A 20,513-nucleotide genomic window follows, 5' to 3' on the forward strand; every position below is an offset into this window, starting at 1 on the left:
ATTTTACTAGAAAGCTTTCAATCTTCGTCCAATTGGGTAGTTATCTTGGAAAAGAAGCTATTCATACTTGGATCTCTTCTAAACCTTGGAAGAGGAATGAAGAGATCATGCTAGAAATGCTTTCTCATGTTGGACCAAATTGGGGTTGGAAGGATATGGTGACTATAATTCTACCAACACTTGCTTTGGGAATGCATATGGTATAATCAGTGACCATACTTCATCTCTTCTCATGAGCAATTGACCAAGGAATTGGCTATTGATCAAGATTTGAGAGATTGAATTACAAGGAATTGTAATTTGATCACTTAAGATTGCCAAGGAGATCAATGAACGCATTGATTGAGGAAGAGATGAGAATGAACTTGATCTGGAGGATTGCAATATCTCTTGATCCCAATGTTCATTTTATTTTTAGTTCTTACATTTACTTTTCTTGCCATTTTACTTTTCTACACTTTATTGCTTTCTTTACTTTTGTGCCATTTACAGTTCCTTGTTACTCATCATCCAAATCTGAATCGTCTAACTAGGATAGTCAATCAACTATTGACTGCTTAATCCGTTAATCTCTGTGGGATTCGACCTCACTCTTTTGTGAGTTATTACTTGACGACAATTCGGTATACTTGCTGAAGGAAATTTGTTGAGAGACAAGTTTCCGTGTGCATCAATTCTCTCAATCATATCTTCTCTACCAAATCTTTTTCAAAATTATTTTCAATCATATCTTTTTTATTTTTGATTTCAAATTTTTTCAAAATCCCTTAACTACTTTCTCAATTTTAGTTTTCGAAAATCATCAACCAAAATTTCAAAATTTCTTTTAATTAAAAACATTTAATTTCGAAAATTCTTTTCCCCCTTCTCACGTTCTTCTATTTAAGGGACTAGCACTCTTCCTCAATGTGCAATTTGGACTCCCTCTCTCTATAAGTTCGAATTCTCTCCTTTCTACCTCCTCCTTCTATTCTTCTTTTCCTCTGACATCTCAAGGAATCTCTATACTGTGACATAGAGGATTCCATACTTTCTTCTCCTCTCTTTCATATGAGCAGAAGCAAAGACAAAGGTATTCTTGTTGAAGCTGATCCTGAACTTGAAAGGACCTTGAAGAGAAAGCTAAGAGAAGCTAAAGCACAACTCTCTGAAGAGGACCTAACAAAAATTTTCAAATAAGAAGAAGACATGGCAGCCGAAAATAACAACAATGCCAACAATGCAAGGAAGGTGCTTGGTGACTTTACTGCACCTACTCCCGACTTCTATGGGAGAAGCATCTCTATCCCTGCCATTAGAGCAAATAACTTTGAGTTGAAGCCTCAATTAGTTTCTCTAATGCAACAGAATTGCAAGTTTCATGGACTTCCATTGGAAGATCCTTATCAGTTCTTAGCTGAATTCTTGCAAATCTGTGACACTATCAAGACCAATGGGGTTGACCCTGAGGTCTACAGACGTATGCTCTTCCCTTTTGCTGTAAGAGACAAAGCTAGGATATGGCTGGATTCACAACCTAAGGAAAGCCTGAACTCTTAGGAAAAGCTAGTCAGTGCTTTTCTGGCCAAATTCTTTCCACCTCAAAAATTGAGTAAGCTAAGAGTGGAGGTCCAAACCTTCAAACAGAAGGAAGGTGAATCCCTCTATGAAGCTTGGGAAAGATACAAGCAATTGATCAGAAGATGTCCTTCTGACATGCTTTCTGAATGGAGCATCATAGGTATCTTCTATGATGGTCTGTCTAAACTGTCCAAGATGTCATTGGACAGCTCTGCTAGAGGATCTCTTCATCTGAAGAAGATGCCTACAGAAGCTCATGAACTCATTGAGATGGTTGCAAATAACCAATTCATGTACACTTCCGAAAGAAACCCTGTGAATAATGGGACAAATCAGAAGAAAGGAGTTCTTGAGATTGATACTCTGAATGCCATATTGGCTCAGAATAAAATATTGACTCAGTAAGTCAATATGATTTCTCAGAGTCTGTTTGGAATGCAAGCAGCAACAGGCAGTACCAAAGAAGCTTCATCTGAAGAAGAAGCTTATGATCCTGAGAACCCAGCAATGGAAGAGGTGAATTACATGGGAGAACCCTATGGAAACACCTATAATCCTTCATGGAGAAATCATCTAAATCTATCATGGAAGGATCAACAGAAGCCTCAACAAGGCTTCAACAATAATAATGGTGGAAGAAATAGGTTCAACAATAGCAAGCCTTTTTCATCATCTTCTCAGCAACAGACAGAGAACTCTGAGCAGAATAGTTCTGGCTTAGCAACCATAGTCTCTGATCTAATTAAAACCACTCAAAGTTTCATGACTGAAACAAGATCCTCTATTAGAAATGTAGAGGCACAAGTGGGTCAACTGAGTAAGAAAATTACTGAACTCCCTCCTAGTACTCTCCCAAGCAATACAGAAGAAAACCCAAAGAGAGAATGCAAGGCGATAAACACGTCCCACATGGCCGAATGCATAGAGGAGGCAAAGGCAGTGATTTCCACTGAGGAAGACCTCAATGGACGTCCATTGGCCTCCAAGGAGTTCCCTAATGAGGAACTATGGGAATCTGAGGCTCACACTGAGACCATAGAGATTCCATTGAATTTACTTCTGCCATTCATGAGCTCTGATGAGTATTCTTCCTCTGAAGAGGATGAAGATGTTACTGAAGAGCAAGTTACTAAGTACCTTGGAGCAATCATGAAGCTAAATTCCAAGTTATTTGGTAATGAGACTTGGGAGGATGAACCCCCTTGGTCACCAAAAAACTGGATGACTTGACTAGGCAGAGATTACCTCAGAAGAGACAGGATCCTGGAAAGTTCTCAATACCTTGTACCATAGGCACCATGACCTTTGAGAAGGCTCTGTGTGACCAGGGGACAAGTATAAACCTCATGCCACTCTCTGTGATGGAGAAGCTAGGGATCCGTGAGGTACAAGCTGCAAGAATCTCACTAGAGATGGCAGACAATTCAAGGAAACAGGCTTATGGACTTGTAGAGGATGTCCTAGTAAAGGTTGAAGGCCACTACATCCCTGCTGATTTCATAATCCTAGACACTGGGAAGTGTATGAATGAATCCATCATCCTTGGCAGACCCTTTCTAGCCACAGCAAAAGCTGTGATTGATGTTGACAGAGAAGAATTGGTCCTTCAAGTGAATGAGGACTCCCTTGTGTTTAAAGCTCAAGGATCTCCCTCTGTAACCATGGAGAGGAAGCATGAAAAGCTTCTCTCAATGCAGAGTCAAATAGAGCCCCCACATTCAAACTCTAAGTTTGGTGTTGGGAGGCCATCATCATGCTCTGAGTATCTGTGAGGCTCTATGAGAGCCCACTGTCAAGCTATTGACATTAAAGAAGTACTTATTGGGAGGCAACCCAATTTTATTATATCTATTTATTTTCTATTGTTATTTTATATTTTCTGTAGGTTGATGATCATGTGAAGTCACAAAAACAACTGAAAAAGCAAAAACAGAATGAAAACAGTATTAAAAATAGCACACCCTGGAGGAGAAGCTTAAACGCCAGTAAGGGTAGCAGAATGGGCGTTAAACACCCAGTCTGGCACCATTCTGGGTGTTTAACGCCAGAAAGGGGCACAGAACTGGCGTTTAACGCCAGAAATGGGCACAGAACTGGCGTTTAACGCCAGAAATGGGCACAGAGCTGGCGTTTAAACGCCAGAAAGGGGAGAAAAGCTGGCGTTAAACGCCAGGATTGGCAAGCAAAGGGGCGTTTACACGCCAACATGGTGCAGGGATAAGAAATCCTTGACACCTTAAGATCTGTGGACCCCACAGGATCCCCACCTACCTCATCTCTCCCTCTCTTCTTCACACCTCCCCATAACATCCTTCCCCAAATATCCTTCACCAATCACCTCAATACCTGATGAGCGGATAATTTATACGCTTTTTGGCATTGCTTTTAGTATGTTTTTAGTATATTTTAATTAGTTTTTATTATATTTTTATTAGTTTTTATTCAAAAATCATATTTCTAGACTTTACTATGAGTTTGTGTGTTTTTCTGTGATTTTAGGAATTTTCTGGCTGAAATTGAGGGACCCGAGCAAAAATCTGATTCAGAGGCTGAAAAAGGACTGCAGATGCTGTTGGATTCTGACCTCTCTGTACTTAAAGTGGATTTTCTAGAGCTACAGAAGCTCAATTGGCGCGCTCTCAATTGCGTTGGAAAGTAGACATCCTAGGCTTTCCAGCAATAGTCTATACTTTGCCTGAGATTTGATGGCGCAAACCGGCATTCCAAGTCAGCTCAAGAATTCTGGCGTTTAACTCCAAAACTGGCACAAAAGCTGGAGTTAAACGCCCAAACTGGCACAAAAGCTGGCGTTTAACTCCAAGAAAAGTCTCTACACGAAAATGCTTCAATGCTCAGCCCAAGCACACACCAAGTGGGCCCGGAAGAATATTTCTGTATTAATTACTGATTTCTGTAAACCTTAGGCTACTAGTTCTCTATAAATAGGACCTTTTGCTATTGTATTTTTACACTTGATCATACTTTTGATAGACCTTTTCACGTTTTGAGGGCTGGCCTCACGGCCATGCCTGAACCTTGTTCTTATGTATTTTCAACAGTGGAGTTTCTACACACCATAGATTAAGATGTGGAGCTCTGCTGTTCTTCATGAATTAATACAAGTACTATTGTTTTTCTATTCAACTCAAGTCTATTTCTTCTCCACGATATTCATTCGTTCTTCAACTTGATGAATGTGATGATCCATGACACTCATCATCATTCTCACCTATGAACATGTGCCTGACAACCACCTCTGTTCTACTAGCAATGGCTTGAATGCGTATCTCTTGGGTTTCTAATATAAGATTGGAACCTTCGTGGTATAGGCTAGAATTAATGGCAGCCATTCCTGAGATCCGGAAAGTCTAAACCATGTCTGTGGTATTCCAAGTAGGATCTGGGAAGGGATGACTGTGATGAGCTTCAAACTCGCGATTATGGGGCGTGTGACAGACGCAAAAGGATCAATGGATCCTATTCCGACATGATCGAGAACCGACAGCAGATTAGCCGATGTTGTGACAGAGCATCAGGACCATTTTCACTGAGAGGACGGGATGTAGCCATCGACAACGGTGATGCCCAACATAAAGCTTGCCATGGAAAGGAGTATGAATAATTGGAAGAAGGCAATAGGAAAGCAGAGGTTCAAGGGGAACAAAGCATCTTCATACGCTTATCTGAAATCCACCAATGAATTACATAAGTATCTCTATCTTTATTTTATGTTTTATTCATCTTTTAATTATCAATCCTCCATCACCATTTGAATCTGCCTGACTGAGATTTAAAAGATGACCATAGCTTGCTTCAAGCCGACAATCTCCGTGGGATCGACCCTTATTCACGTAAAGTTTATTATTTGGACGACCCAGTGCACTTGCTGGTTAGTTGTGCAGAATTGTGACAAAGTGTGATTCACGTTTGAGAGCTCCAAGTCCTTTGGCGCCATTGTTGATGATCACAATTTCGTGCACCAATACCTCTTCCCCAAAAACCCCTCACCTATCAAATCATACCCTCTTCTCCATAATCTCTTCACCAATCCACATCCATCCATCATAAAACCCCACCTACCTCACCATTCAAATTCAAATCACTTTCTCTCCCAAACCCACCCATACATGGCCGAACCCTACCCCTCTCTCCATTCCTATATAAACCAATCTTCACTCCTTCATTTTCACACATAAGACACACTACTCACCCCCCTTGGCCGAACCACTAAACCCCCCCCTCCATCTCCTCTATTTTCTCTTCTTCTACTCTCTTCTTTCTTCTTTTGCTCGAATACGAGCAAACCTTCTAAGTTTGGTGTGGTAAAAGCGTTGCTTTTTATTTTTCCATAACCATTTATGGCACCAAAGGCCGGAGAAACCTCTAGAAAGAGGAAAGGGAAGGCAAAAGCTTCCACTTCCAAGTCATGAGAGATGGAGAGATTCATCTCAAGGGTGCATCAAGAGCACTTCTATGAAGTTGTGTCCTGGCTAGAGGATGGTTGGAGTTCATCCACCGCTCAATCATTCCCACTAGCAACCGGTCTGAAGTTACTATAGACCGGGCTATCATGATCCATAGCATCATGATTGGAGAGGAAGTATAAGTTCATGAGGTTATATCCCTAGAACTCTACAAGGTGGCGGACAAGTCCTCTACTTTGGTAAGGTTAGCCTTCCCTCATCTCATTTGTCACCTCTCCAATTCAGCTGGAATTGACATAGAGAGAGACATCCTCATTGATGAGGACAAGCCCATCACTAAGAAAAGGATGGAGCAAACAAGAGAGCCCACTCATGGACAAGAGCATGAGAAAATTCCTCATCATGAAATTCCTAAGATGCCTCAAAGGATGCATTTTCCTCCACAAAACCATTGGGAGCAAATCAACACCTCCCTAGGAGAATTAAGTTCCAACATGGGACAACTAAGGGTGGAGCACCAAGAGCATTCTATCCTCCTCCATGAAATCAGAGAAGACCAAAGAGTCATGAGGGAGGAGCAACAAAGGCAAGGAAGAGACATTGAGGAGCTCAAGGACTCCATAAGATCTTCAAGAGGAAGAATAAGCCACCATCACTAAGGTGGACCCGTTCTTTAATTTCCTTGTTCTTATTTTTCTGTTTTTCGAAAATTATGCTTTATTTTTTATTTATGTTTGTGTCTTATTATATGATCACTAGTGTCTAAGTGTCTATGCCTTAAAGCTATGAATGTCCTATGAATCCATCACCTTTCTTAAATAAAAAGTGTTTTTAATTGCAAAAGAAAAAGAAGTACATGAGTCTAGTATTTTAAAATCATAGAACCAAAAATATTTTATGTTTCTTGTTTGAGTCTAGTATTAATTTTTAAGTTTGGTGTCAATTGCATGTTTCTGTTCTTCTTGCATTTTTCGAATTCATGCATGCTCTTCATTGATCTTCAAGTTATTCTTGATGATTTCATTGCTCTGATCTTTAAATTCTCTTGTTTTGAGTGTTTTGTTGTTTCTCATATGCATTCTCAATTTGTTAGTGTCTTTTATATGAAAATTTTTAAGTTTGGTGTCCTGCATGCATTGTTTATTTTATCTTAGTTGCATTCTTATTGTTTCTCATCATTAAAAATTCAAAAATATTTTCAAAATTGTGTCTTTTCAAGTCAATAATACAGAGAATTGAAGATTCAGAACATTCAGCAGAGAAATCAAACAGAAAAAGCTGGGCGTTCAAAACGCCCAGTGAAGAAGGAAAACTGGCGTTTAAACGCCAGCTAGGGTACCTGGCTGGGCGTTTAACGCCCAAAAAGGTAGAGATCTGGGCGTTAAACGCCAGAATGGGCACCATTCTGGGCGTTTAACGCCAGGATGACACTAGAGGAAAGATTTTGTTTTTAATTCACATTTTTTTCAAGTTTTCATTTTTTTTTCAAAATCAAATCTTTTTCAAATCATATCTTTTCAATCATATCTCTTTCCAAATCAATTTCATTCCATTTTATATTTATTTTTACTATTTTCAAAAATCCTTGCTATAATTAAAGATTTACTTCAAAATTTTCAAGTTGTTACTTGCCTATTAAGAAAGGATCAAACTTTAAATTTTAAAATCATATCTTTTAATTTCTTGATAGTCAAGTAATCAACTTTAATTTTAAAAATTTTCTTTTTCTAAATTAATTTTTTCAATCATATCTTTTTTCTAATTTCAAAATCTTTTTCAAAAATCACTTTATTTCTTTCCCAATCTTAGTTTTCGAAAATCTCAATCAAATTTTCAAATTTCTTTTTAAAATCTTTTAATTTATTTTCGAAAATTCTTCCCCTCTTTTCACACCCTTCTATTTAAAGGACTAAGACTCCGCATCAAGGTGCAATTCGAACTCTATCCCTCTTGATAAGTTCGAATTCCCTCTTCTCCACCTCCTCCTTCTATTCTTCTTTTCCTCTGTCACCTCAAGGAATCTCTATACTGTGACATAGAGGATTCCCCACTTTCTTGTTCTCTTCTCTTTCATATGAGCAGAAACAAAGATAAAGGCATACTTGTTCAAGCTGATCCTGAACCTGAAAGGACCTTGAAGAGAAAGCTAAAAGAAGCTAAAGAACAATTCTCTTTAGAGGGCCTAACAGAACTCTTCAAAGAAGAAGAAACCATGGCAGCCGAAAACAACAACAATGCCAACAATGCAAGGAAGGTGCTTGGTGACTTTACTGCACCTACTCCTGATTTCTATGGGAGAAGCATCTCTATCCCTGCCATTGGAGCAAACAACTTTGAGCTTAAGCCTCAATTAGTTTCTCTAATGCAACAGAATTGCAAGTTTCATGGACTTCCATTGGAAGATCCTCATCAGTTCTTAGCTGAATTCTTGCAAATCTGTGACACTGTCAAGACCAATGGGGTTGACCCTGAAGTCTACAGACTTATGCTTTTTCCTTTTGCTGTAAGAGACAGAGCTAGAACATGGTTGGATTCATAACCTAAGGAAAACCTGAACTCTTGGGAAAAGCTAGTCAATGCCTTCTTGGCAAAGTTCTTTCCACCTCAAAAATTGAGTAAGCTTAGAGTGAAAGTCTAAACCTTTAGACAGAAGGATGGTGAGTCCCTCTATGAAGCTTGGGAGAGATACAAGCAATTGATCAGAAGGTGCCCTTCTGACATGCTTTCAGAATAGAGCATCATAGGAATCTTCTATGATGGTCTGTCTGAACTATCCAAGATGTCATTGGATAGCTCTGTTGGAGGATCTCTTCATCTGAAGAAGATGCCTGCAGAAGCTCAAGAACTCATTGAAATGGTTGCAAATAACCAATTCATGTACACCTCTGAAAGGAATCCTGTGAATAATGGGACAACTCGGAAGAAAGGAGTTCTTGAGATTGATACTCTGAATGCCATATTGGCTCAGAATAAAATATTGACCCAACAAGTCAATATGATTTCTCAGAGTCTGTCTGAAATGCAAGCAGCAACAGGCAGTACTAAGGAAGCTTCCTCTGAAGAAGAAGCTTATGATCCTGAGAACCCAGCAATGGAAGAGGTGAATTACATGGGAGAATCCTATGGAAACACTTATAATCCTTCATGGAGAAATCACCCAAATCTCTCATGGAAGGATCAACAGAGACCTCAACAAGGTTTCAACAACAACAATGGTGGAAGAAACAGGCTTAGCAATAGCAAGCCTTTTCCATCATCTTCTCAGCAACAAATAGAGAATGCTAAGCAAAGCCACTCTGACTTAGCAACCATTGTCTCTGATCTAATCAAAACCACTCAAAGTTTCATGACTGAAACAAGGTCCTCCATTAGAAATTTGGAGGCACAATTGGGTCAGCTGAGTAAGAAAATTATTGAACTCCCTCCTAGCACTCTCCCAAGCAATACAGAAGAGAATCCCAAAAGAGAGTGCAAGGCCATAACCACATTTCACATGGACGAACATGGAGAGGAGGAAGAGGCAGTGATTCCCACTGAGGAAGACCTCAATGGACGCCCACTGACCTCCATGGAGTTCCCTAATGAGGAACCATGGGAATCTGAGGCTCATACTGAGACCATAGAGATTCCATTAAATCTACTTCTGCCATTCATAAGCTCTGATGAGTATTCTTCCTCTGAAGAGGATGAAGATGTCACTGAAGAGCAAGTTGCTAAGTACCTTGGAGCAATCATAAAGCTAAATGCCAAGTTATTTGGTAATGAAACTTTGGAGAATGAACCTCCATTGCTCATCAAGGAACTGGAATACTTGACTAGGCAGAGATTACCTCAAAAGAGACAGGACCCTGGAAAGTTCTCAATCCCTTGTACCATAGGCACTATGACCTTTGAAAAGGCTCTGTGTGACCTAGGGTCAAGCATAAACCTTATGCCTCTCTCTGTAATGGAGAAGCTAGGGATCATTGAGGTACAAGCTGCTAGAATCTCACTGGAGATGGCAGACAATTCAAAGAAACAAGCTTATGGACTTGTAGAGGATGTCTTGGTAAAGGTTGAAGACCATTACATCCCTGCTGATTTCATAGTCCTAGAGACTGGGAAGTGTATGGATGAATCCATCATCCTTGGCAGACCCTTCCTAGCCACAGCAAAAGCTGTGATTGATGTTGACAGAGGAGAATTGATCATTCAAGTGAATGGAGACTCCCTTGTGTTTAAAGTTCAAGGATATCCCTCTGTCACCATAGAGAGGAAGCACGAAGAGCTTCTCTCAATACAGAGTCAAACAGAGCCTCCACAGTCAAACTCTAAGTTTGGTGTTGGGAGGTTCCAACATTGCTCTGAACATCTGTGAGGCTCCATGAGAGCCACTGTCAAGCTACTGACATTAAAGAAGCGCTTGTTGGGAGGCAACCCAATTTTTACTTATCTATGTTAAATTTCTATTTTCTATGGTTATTTTATGTTTTCTGTAGGTTGATGATCATGTGAAGTCACAAAAACAATTGAAAAAGCAAAAACAAAGTGAAAAATAGAATGAAAAATAGAACACCCTGGAGGAGACAGTTACTGGCGTTTAAACGCCAGTAAAGGTAGCAGAATGGGCGTTAAACGCCCAGTCTGGCACTATTATGGGTGTTTAACGCCAGAAAAGGGCACCAGACTGGCGTTTAACGCCAGGAATGGGCAAGAAGCTGGCGTTAAACGCCAAAAATGGGCAGCAGCCTGCCGTTTAATGCCAGGATTGGCAGAAAAGGGGCGTTTTGCACGCCACTTAGTGCATGGATGAGATATCCTTGACACCTCAGGATCTGTGGACCCCACAGGATCCCCACCTACCCCACCACTCTCTCTTTTCTTCACCCATTCACCAATCACCTCAATACCTCTTTCCCAAAAAACCCTCACCTATCAAATCCCACCATTCTCTTCACCACTCACATCCATTCTTCATAAAACCCCACCTACCTCACCATTCAAATTCAAACCACTTTCCCTTCCAAACCCACCCTCTATAGCCGAACCATACACACCCCTCTCACACCTATATAAACCCATCTTCACTCCTTCATTTTCACACTACCTAAACAACACTTCTCCCCCTTGGCCGAATCACAAAGCCCACTCTATCTCCTCTATTTCTTCTTCTTCTATTCTCTTCTTTCTTCTTTTGCTCGAGGACGAGCAACCTTCTAAGTTTGGTGTGGTAAAAGCTAAAGCTTTTTATTTTTCCATAACCATTTATGGCACCAAAGGCCGGAGAAACCTCTAGAAAGAGGAAAGGGAAGGCAAAAGCTTCCACCTCCGAGTCATGGAAGATGGAGAGATTCCTCTCAAGGGTGCATCAAGACCACTTCTATGAAGTTGTGGCCAAGAAGAAGGTGATCCCCGAGGTCCCTTTTAAGCTCAAAAAGGGCGAATATCCGGAGATCCGACATGAGATCCAAAGAAGAGGTTGGGAAGTTCTCACCAACCCCATTCAACAAGTCAGAATCTTAATGGTTCAAGAGTTCTATGCCAATGCATGGATCACCAAGAACCATGATCAAAGTGTGAACCCGAACCCTAAGAATTGGCTTACAATGGTCCGAGGGAAATACTTGGATTTTAGTCCGGAAAATGTAAGGTTGGCATTCAACTTGCCCATGATGTAAGGAGATGCACACCCCTACACTAGAAGGGTCAACTTTGATCAAAGGTTGGACCAAATCCTCATGGACATATGTGAAGAGGGCGCTCAATGGAAGAGAGATTCAAGAGGGAAGCCGGTTCAACTAAGAAGGCACGACCTCAAGCCCGTGGCTAGGGGATGGTTGGAGTTCATCCAACGCTCAATCATTCCCACTAGCAACCGGTCCGAAGCTACTATAGACCGGGCTATCATGATACATAGCATCATGATTGGAGAAGAAGTGGAAGTTCATGAGGTTATATCCCAAGAACTCTACAAGGTGGCGGACAAGTCCTCCACTATGGCAAGGTTAGCCTTCCCTCATCTCATTTGTCACCTCTGCAATTCGGCTGGAATTGACATAGAGGAAGACATCTCATTGATGAGGACAAGCCCATCACTAAGAAAAGGATGGAGCAAACAAGAGATCCCACTCATGGACAAGAGCATGAGGAATTTCCTCATCATGAAATCCCTGAGATACCTCAAGGGATGCATTTTCCTCCACAAAACTATTGGGAGCAAATCAACACCTTCCTAGGAGAATTAAGTTCCAACATGGGACAACTAAGGGTGGACCACCAAGAGCATTCCATCCTCCTCTATGAAATTAGAGAAGATCAAAGAACCATGAGAGAGGAGCAGCAAAGGCAAGGAAGAGACATTGAGGAGCTCAAGCACTCCATAAGATCTTCAAGAGGAAGAACATGCCGCCATCACTAAGGTGGACCCATTCTTTAATTTCCTTGTTCTTTATTTTCTGTTTTTCGAAAATTGTGCTTTATGTTTATTTATGTTTGTGTCTTTATTACATGATCATTAGTGTCTAAGTGTCTATGCCTTAAAGCTATGAAAATGAATCCATCACCTTTCTTAAATGAAAAATGTTTTTAATTGAAAAAGAAAAAGAAGTGCATGAATTTCAAATTTTAAAACAGTTTAATTATTTTGATGTGGTGGCAATGCTATTATTTTTCTAAATGAATGCGTGAACAGTGCATATTTTTGAATTTGTTGATTCATGAATGTTAAAATTTTTGGCTCTTAAAAGAATGAAAGAAAAAGGAGAAATGTTATCTGATGATCTGAAAAATCATAAAATTGATTCTTGAAGCAAGAAAAAGCAGTGAAAAGCTTGCAAAAAAAAAAGCAAGCAGAAAAAGCCAATACCCCTTTAAACCAAAAGGCAAGGGTGATAAAAAGGATCCAAGGCTTTGAGCATCAGTGGATAGGAGGGCCCACAGGAATAAAATCCTGGCCTAAGCGGCTAAACCAAGCTGTCCCTAACCATGTGCTTGTGGCGTGAAGGTGTCAAGTGAAAACTTGAGACTGAGCGGTTAAAGTCGAGGTCCAAAGCAAAAAGAAGAGTGTGCTTAAGAACCCTGGACACCTCTAATTGGGGACTCTAGCAAAGCTGAGTCACAATCTGAAAAGGTTCACCCAGTTATGTGTCTGTGGCATTTATGTATCCGGTGGTAATACTGGAAAACAAGGTGCTTAGGGCCACGGCCAAGACTCATAAAGTAGCTGTGTTTAAGAATCAACATACTTAACTAGGAGAATCAATAACACTATCTAGATTATGAGTTCCTATAGATGCCAATCATTCTGAACTTCAAGGGATAAAGTGAGATGCCAAAACTATTCAGAAGCAAAAAGCTAAAAGCCCCGCTCATCTAATTAATACTTATCTTCATAGATATTTTTGGAATTCATTGTATATTCTCTTCTTTTTTATCCTATTGATTTTCAGTTGCTTGGGGACAAGCAACAATTTAAGTTTGGTGTTGTGATGAGCGGATAATTTATACGCTTTTTGGCATTATTTTTAGTATGTTTTTAGTATATTTTAATTAGTTTTTATTATATTTTTATTAGTTTTTATTTAAAAATTATATTTCTGGACTTTACTATGAGTTTGTGTGTTTTTCTGTGATTTCAGGAATTTTCTAGCTGAAATTGAGGGACTTGAGCAAAAATCTGATTCAGAGGCTGAAAAAGGACTGCAGATGCTGTTGGATTCTGACCTCCCTGCACTCAAAGTGGATTTTCTGGAGCTACAGAATCCCAATTGGCGCGCTCTTAATTGCGTTGGAAAGTAGACATCCTGGGCTTTCCAGCAATATATAATAGTCCATACTTTGCCCGAGATTTGATGGCCCAAACTGGCGTTCCAAATCAGCTCAAGAATTCTAGCGTTTAACTCCAAAACTGGCACAAAAGCTGGAGTTAAACGCCCAAACTGGCACAAAAGCTGGCGTTTAACTCCAAGAAAAGTCTCTACACGAAAATGCTTCAATGCTCAGCCCAAGCACACACCAAGTGGGCCTGGAAGAAGATTTCTGCATTAATTACTGATTTCTGTAAACCCTAGGCTACTAGTTCTCTATAAATAGGACCTTTTGCTATTGTATTTTTACACTTGATCATACTTTTAATAGACCTTTTCACGTTTTGAGGGCTGGCCTCACGGCCATGCCTGAACCTTGTTCTTATGTATTTTCAACAGTGGAGTTTCTACACACCATAGATTAAGGTGTGGAGCTCTACTGTTCTTCATGAATTAATACAAGTACTATTATTTTTCTATTCAACTCAAGTCTATTTCTTCTCCAAGATATTCATTCGTTCTTCAACTTGATGAATGTGATGATCCGTGACACTCATCATCATTCTCACCTATGAACATGTGCCTGACAACCACCTCTGTTCTACTAGCAATGGCTTGAATGCGTATCTCTTGGGTTTCTAATCTAAGATTGGAACCTTCGTGGTATAGGCTAGAATTAATGGCAGCCATTCCTGAGATCCGGAAAGTCTAAACCATGTTTGTGGTATTCCGAGTAGGATCTGGGAAGGGATGACTGTGACGAGCTTCAAACTCACGATTATGGGGCGTGTGACAGACGCAAAAGGATCAATGGATCCTACTCCGACATGATCGAGAACCGACAGCTGATTAGCCGATGTTGTGACAGAGCATCAGGACTATTTTCACTGAGAGGACGGGATGTAGCCATTGACAACGGTGATGCCCAACATAAAGCTTGCCATGGAAAGGAGTATGAATGATTGGAAGAAGGCAATAGGAAAGCAGAGGTTCAAGGGGAACAAAGCATCTTCATACGCTTATCTGAAATCCACCAATGAATTACATAAGTATCTCTATCTTTATTTTATGTTTTATTCATCTTTTAATTATCAATCCTCCATCACCATTTGAATCTGCCTGACTGAGATTTACAAGATGATCATAGCTTGCTTCAAGCCGACAATCTCCGTGGGATCGACCCTTACTCACGTAAGGTTTATTACTTGGACGACCCAGTGCACTTGCTGGTTAGTTGTGCGGAATTGTGACAAAGTGTGATTCACGTTTGAGAGCTCCAAGTCCTTTGGCGCCATTGTTGATGATCACAATTTCGTGCACCAATACCTCTTCCCCAAAAACCCCTCACCTATCAAATCCTACCCTCTTCTCCATAATCTCTTCACCAATCCACATCCATCCATCATAAAACCCCACCTACCTCACCATTCAAATTAAAATCACTTTCTCTCCTAAACCCACCCATACATGGCCGATTCATCTCAAGTGTGCATCAAGAGCACTTCTATGAAGTTGTGTCCTGGCTAGAGAATGGTTGGAGTTCATCCAACGCTCAATCATTCCCACTAGCAACCGGTCTAAAGTTACTATAGACCGGGCTATCATGATCCATAGCATCATGATTGGAGAGGAAGTAGAAGTTCATGAGGTTATATCCCTAGAACTCTACAAGGTGGCGGACAAGTCCTCTACTTTGGTAAGGTTAGCCTTCCCTCATCTCATTTGTCACCTCTCCAATTCAGCTGGAATTGACATAGAGAGAGACATCCTCATTGATGAGGACAAGCCCATCACTAAGAAAAGGATGGAGCAAACAAGAGAGCCCACTCATGGACAAGAGCATGGGAAAATTTCTCATCATGAAATTCCTAAGATGCCTCAAGGGATGCATTTTCCTCCACAAAACCATTGGGAGCAAATCAACACCTCCCTAGGAGAATTAAGTTCCAACATGGGACAACTAAGGGTGGAGCACCAAGAGCATTCTATCCTCCTCCATGAAATCAGAGAAGACCAAAGAGTCATGAGGGAGGAGCAACAAAGGCAAGGAATAGACATTGAGGAGCTCAAGGACTCCATAAGATCTTCAAGGGGAAGAACAAGCCACCATCACTAAGGTGGACCCGTTCTTTAATTTTCTTGTTCTTATTTTCTATTTTTTAAAAATTATGCTTTATTTTTTATTTATGTTTGTGTCTTATTATATGATCACTAGTGTCTAAGTGTCTATGCCTTAAAGCTATGAATGTCCTATGAATCCATCACCTTTCTTAAATAAAAAGTGTTTTTAATTGAGAAAAAGAAGTACATGAATTTCGAATGTTAAAATAGTTTAATTATTTTGTTGTGGTGGCAATACTTTTTGTTTTCTGAATGAATGCTTGAACAGTGCATATTTTTGAATTTGTTGTTTATGAATGTTAAAATTGTTGGCTCTTGAAATAATGATGAAAAAGGAGAAATGTTATTTGATAATCTGAAAAATCATATAATCGATTCTTGAAGTAAGAAAAAACAGTGAATACAAAGCTTGCAGAAAAAAAAATATGCGAAAAAATGGGCAAAAAAAAAGAAAAAAAAAAGAAAAGAAAGAAAAAGAAAAAGCAAGCAGAAAAAGCCAATAGCCCTTTAAACCAAAAGGCAAGGGTAAAATAAAAAGGATCCAAGGATTTGAGCATCAGTGGATAGGAGGGCCCACAGGAATAAAATCCTGGCCTAAGTGGCTAAACCAAGCTGTCCCTAACCATGTGCTTGTGGCGTGAAGGTGTCAAGTGAAAAGCTTGAGACTGAGCGGTTAAAGTCGTGGTCCAAAACAACAAGAGTGTGCTTAAGAGTTCTGGACACCTGTAATTGGGGACGCTAGCAAAGCTGAGTCACAATTTGAAAAGGTTCACCCAGTTATGTGTATGTGGCATTTATGTATCCGGTGGTAATACTGGAAAACAAAATGCTTAGGGTCACGGCCAAGACTCATAAAGTAACTGTGTTCAAGAATCAACATACTGAACTAGGAGAATCAATAACACTATCTGAATTCTGAGTTCCTATAGATGCCAATCATTCTGAACTTCAAAAGATAAAGTGAGATGCCAAAATTGTTCAGAAGCAAGAAGCTAATAGCCCCGCTCATCTAATTAAGACTGATCTTCATAGATGTTTTTAGAATTCCTTGTATATTCTCTTCTTTTTATCCTACTTTGTTTTTAGTTGCTTGGGGACAAGCAACAATTTAAGTTTGGTGTTGTGATGAGCGGATAATTTATACGCTTTTTGGCATTATTTTTAAGTAGTTTTTAATATATTTTAGTTACTTTTTATTATATTTTTATTAGTTTTTAAATAAAAATTATATTTTTGGACTTTACTAGGAGTTTGTGTGTTTTTCTATAATTTCAGGTATTTTCTGGCTGAAATTGAGGGACCTGAGAAAAAATCCGATTCAGATGCTGAAAAAGGACTGCAGATGCTGTTGGATTCTGACCTCCCTGCACTCAAAGTAGATTTTCTGGAGCTACAGAAGTCCAATTAGCACGCTTTCAATTGCTTTGGAAAATAGACATCCTGGGCTTTCAAGCAATATATAATAGTCCATACTTTGCCCGAGATTTGATGGCCCAAACTAGCGTTCCAAGTCAGCATAAAAATTCTGGCGTCAAAACGCCAGAACTGGCATAAACGCTGGAGTTAAACGCCCAAATTGGCACAAAAGCTGGCGTTTAACTCCAAGAAAAGTCTCTATATGTGAAAGCTTCAATGCTCAGTCCAAGCACACACCAAGTGGGCCCGGAAGAAGATTTCTGCATTAATTACTTATTTTTGTAACCTTAGGCTACTAGTTTTCTATAAATAGGACCTTTTGCTATTGTATTTTCATACTTTTTCACACTTTTCATCTTGGTCATTCTGGTTCCACCTCTGGGGCCGAAGCCAATGAACACCATTATCGCTTTTGTATTTTCAACGGTGGAGTTTCTACACACCATAGATTAAGGTGTGGAGCTCTGCTGTTCCTCATGAATTAATGCAAAGTACTATTATTTTTCTATTCAATTCAAGCTTATTCTTATTCCAAGATATTCACTCGTACTTCAATCTGATGAATGTGATGATCCGTGACACTCATCACCATTCTCACCTATGAACGTGTGCCTGACAACCACTTCCGTTCTACATGCAAACAAGCTTGAATGTGTATCTCTTGGGTTTCTAATCTAAGATTAAAACCTTCGTGGTATAGGCTAGATTTATTGGCGGCCATTCCTGAGATCCGAAAAGTCTAAACCTTGTCTGTGGTATTCCGAGTAGGATCTGGGAAGGGATGACTGTGACGAGCTTCAAACTCGCGAGTGTTGGGCGTAGTGACAAACGCAAAAGGATCAATGGATCCTATTCCAACATGATCGAGAACCGACAGATGATTAGTCGTACGGTGACAGCGCATTTGGACCATTTTCACTGAGAGGACGGGAGGTAGCCATTGACAACGGTGAAACCCAACATACAGCTTGCCATGGAAAGGAGTATGAATGATTGGATGAAGGCAATAGGAAAGCAGAGGTTTAGAAGGAACAAAGCATCTTCATATGCTTGTCTGAAATTCTCACCAATGAATTACATAAGTATCTCTATCCTATTTTATATTTTATTCATCTTTTAATTATCAATTCTCCATAACCATTTGAATCCGCCTGACTGAGATTTACAAAATGACCATAGCTTGCTTCAAGCCGACAATCTCCATGGGATCGACCCTTACTCACGTAAGGTTTATTACTTGGACGACCCAGTACACTTGCTGGTTAGTTGTGCGGAGTTGTGACAAAGAGTTGAGATTACAATTGTGCGTACCAAGTTTTTGGCGCCATTGATGATCACAATTTCGTGCACCAATATGCTTCTTCTGATTAGCTGTGTTATGGAGGGGAAGGAGGTATACTTCCCCCGGTTGATCAGGCGATGCATGTGGCGAGTACACATCCGTGGCCTACTACCATTTCCCACATTGATCAATAGGATGATTGAGTTAGCCGGTTCCCCATAGAGGGACGATGACGTGACACCACCACCCCCAAACGATGACGATAAGGAGGTTACTATTCCGTGGGGTACGTGGGTGCACGAGAAACCCCCATCCAGGCACTGCTCTCGAGCTAGAGCAGCAGTAGAGGCAGCTAGACCTTCATATTCTACAGCAGCGGCATGACCCTCTTCTTCAGCAGCCGCAGTAGTACCTTTACCACCACCAGCACCCGAGCTGACCTATCTGTTGGTTCAGCGTCTGTTTCGATTCATGGAGCGCAGTGACCACCGTATATGCGACGCTTGGACCGAGTGGATTAGGCATTCGTAGCACAGCGCGTTCAGCTACTCCCTCTTCCCGACTCTTCCACATCTGATGAGGAGGACCACGAGGCAGAGCATGAGGAGGAGAATGTTGGGGATCCGATTCAACAGGAGGCATCACCACAGACGCAGGCTACTCAGGATACTCAGCAGCCTCCCGAGGAGCCAGTGCCCCAGACTGAGCCCCAGCCAAAGCCAGATGCAACTGTTGACCCTCACCATGAGCCTGATCCGTAGCATCGAGGATGATGCTTCATCTTAAGTGTGGGGAGGTCATTGTCGTCGCCGTCGGTGGATTTGGTGAACATTTTCGGACACTATCTCCTAGTTTATGTTATTTTGCCTTATTTTACACTTTTTGGGATTATTGTATATACCAGTATTGTGGATTGTGGATACTTTTGTTTAAGTTTGTTGATTTTACACTTTTGCTTTATATATGCACTTTTGCTTTATATAATTGTTTTAGCTTATTTTAGCTTTTGGTTGTGACTAGAAAAATATTTTGGATTGTTGAGACCTAGTTGACCCTTTTTACATATGACACCGTTTTGATTGAAAAAGGGATTAACTAAGAAATTTTTAAAATTTCTCAATCACAACATTACATTTACATTTAGAATAAGCCTAGACAAAACAAGGAGATCTTTCCAAAGAATTTATCTATAGGGTACCACCCCAATTGATTGAGAAATTTTTGATGAACTTGCATGAATTCATATTTTGTGAAGCATGTCTTAAGCTAAGAACACAAGATTGTAAGTTTTGAGCCTAATTGTGTGGTTACATCTTATAACCACTTATTTTCCTTCTTGTGTGAAATTGTTCTTTTTCTATGATTGTGATCCTTGATTTGTTTAATTCTTTATGTCCAATTATTCCTTGTATTCATGCACTTATATGATTTAGGCCAATATTTCATTAGCTCACTTACCCAAATAGCCTACCTTTTACTCTCCATTGTTAACCAATTTTGAGCCTATGCTTAACCCAATTGTTCTTTATTTTAGCACATTACAAGCCTAAAGCGAAAAACAATAAAAGTCCCTTGTTTGGATCTTTGATTAGCTTAGGCTAGTGAGAGTGTTTATTATTCAAGTTTTGGAAAATATGGGAACATTGGTTGGGATAAAAGGGTGCTTTGTATTTTTATATTTGGGAATTGGGTGCATGCTCATGTATTAATCAATTGTTAAACCTTATACATTGAGATTCTTATGTAGTTTGGAAAAAAAAAAGAAAGAGATCGAAAATGAGAAAAACAAAAGAAAAAGAAAAAGAAAAAATATATATAGAAAAAGAAAGAAAGAAAAAAAGAAAAAAAAAGAGAAAAACAATAAAAAAAAGGGGACAAAATGTCCCAAGGTAAGCTCAATAAGAATCAATGCATGAGTGTTGGGAA

The 20,513-nt window shown here is 39.9% G+C and overlaps 2 non-coding genes across 2 annotated transcripts; both read right to left on the reverse strand.

Annotated features, from left to right (window-relative positions):
• Positions 1-1,593: 1,593 nt before the first annotated feature.
• LOC112780402 (small nucleolar RNA R71) lies at positions 1,594-1,701 on the reverse strand. The gene has a single exon (XR_003191243.1). It is a non-coding gene; the product is annotated as a small nucleolar RNA R71 (small nucleolar RNA).
• A 6,900-nt stretch (positions 1,702-8,601) lies between these two features.
• LOC112781589 (small nucleolar RNA R71) lies at positions 8,602-8,709 on the reverse strand. Its single transcript, XR_003192358.1, has one exon. It is a non-coding gene; the product is annotated as a small nucleolar RNA R71 (small nucleolar RNA).
• Between the last annotated feature and the right edge of the window lie 11,804 nt (positions 8,710-20,513).

The sequence above is a fragment of the Arachis hypogaea genome, chromosome 19 (genome assembly GCF_003086295.3).
Source record: "Arachis hypogaea cultivar Tifrunner chromosome 19, arahy.Tifrunner.gnm2.J5K5, whole genome shotgun sequence".
NCBI classification, from domain to species: domain Eukaryota; kingdom Viridiplantae; phylum Streptophyta; class Magnoliopsida; order Fabales; family Fabaceae; genus Arachis; species Arachis hypogaea.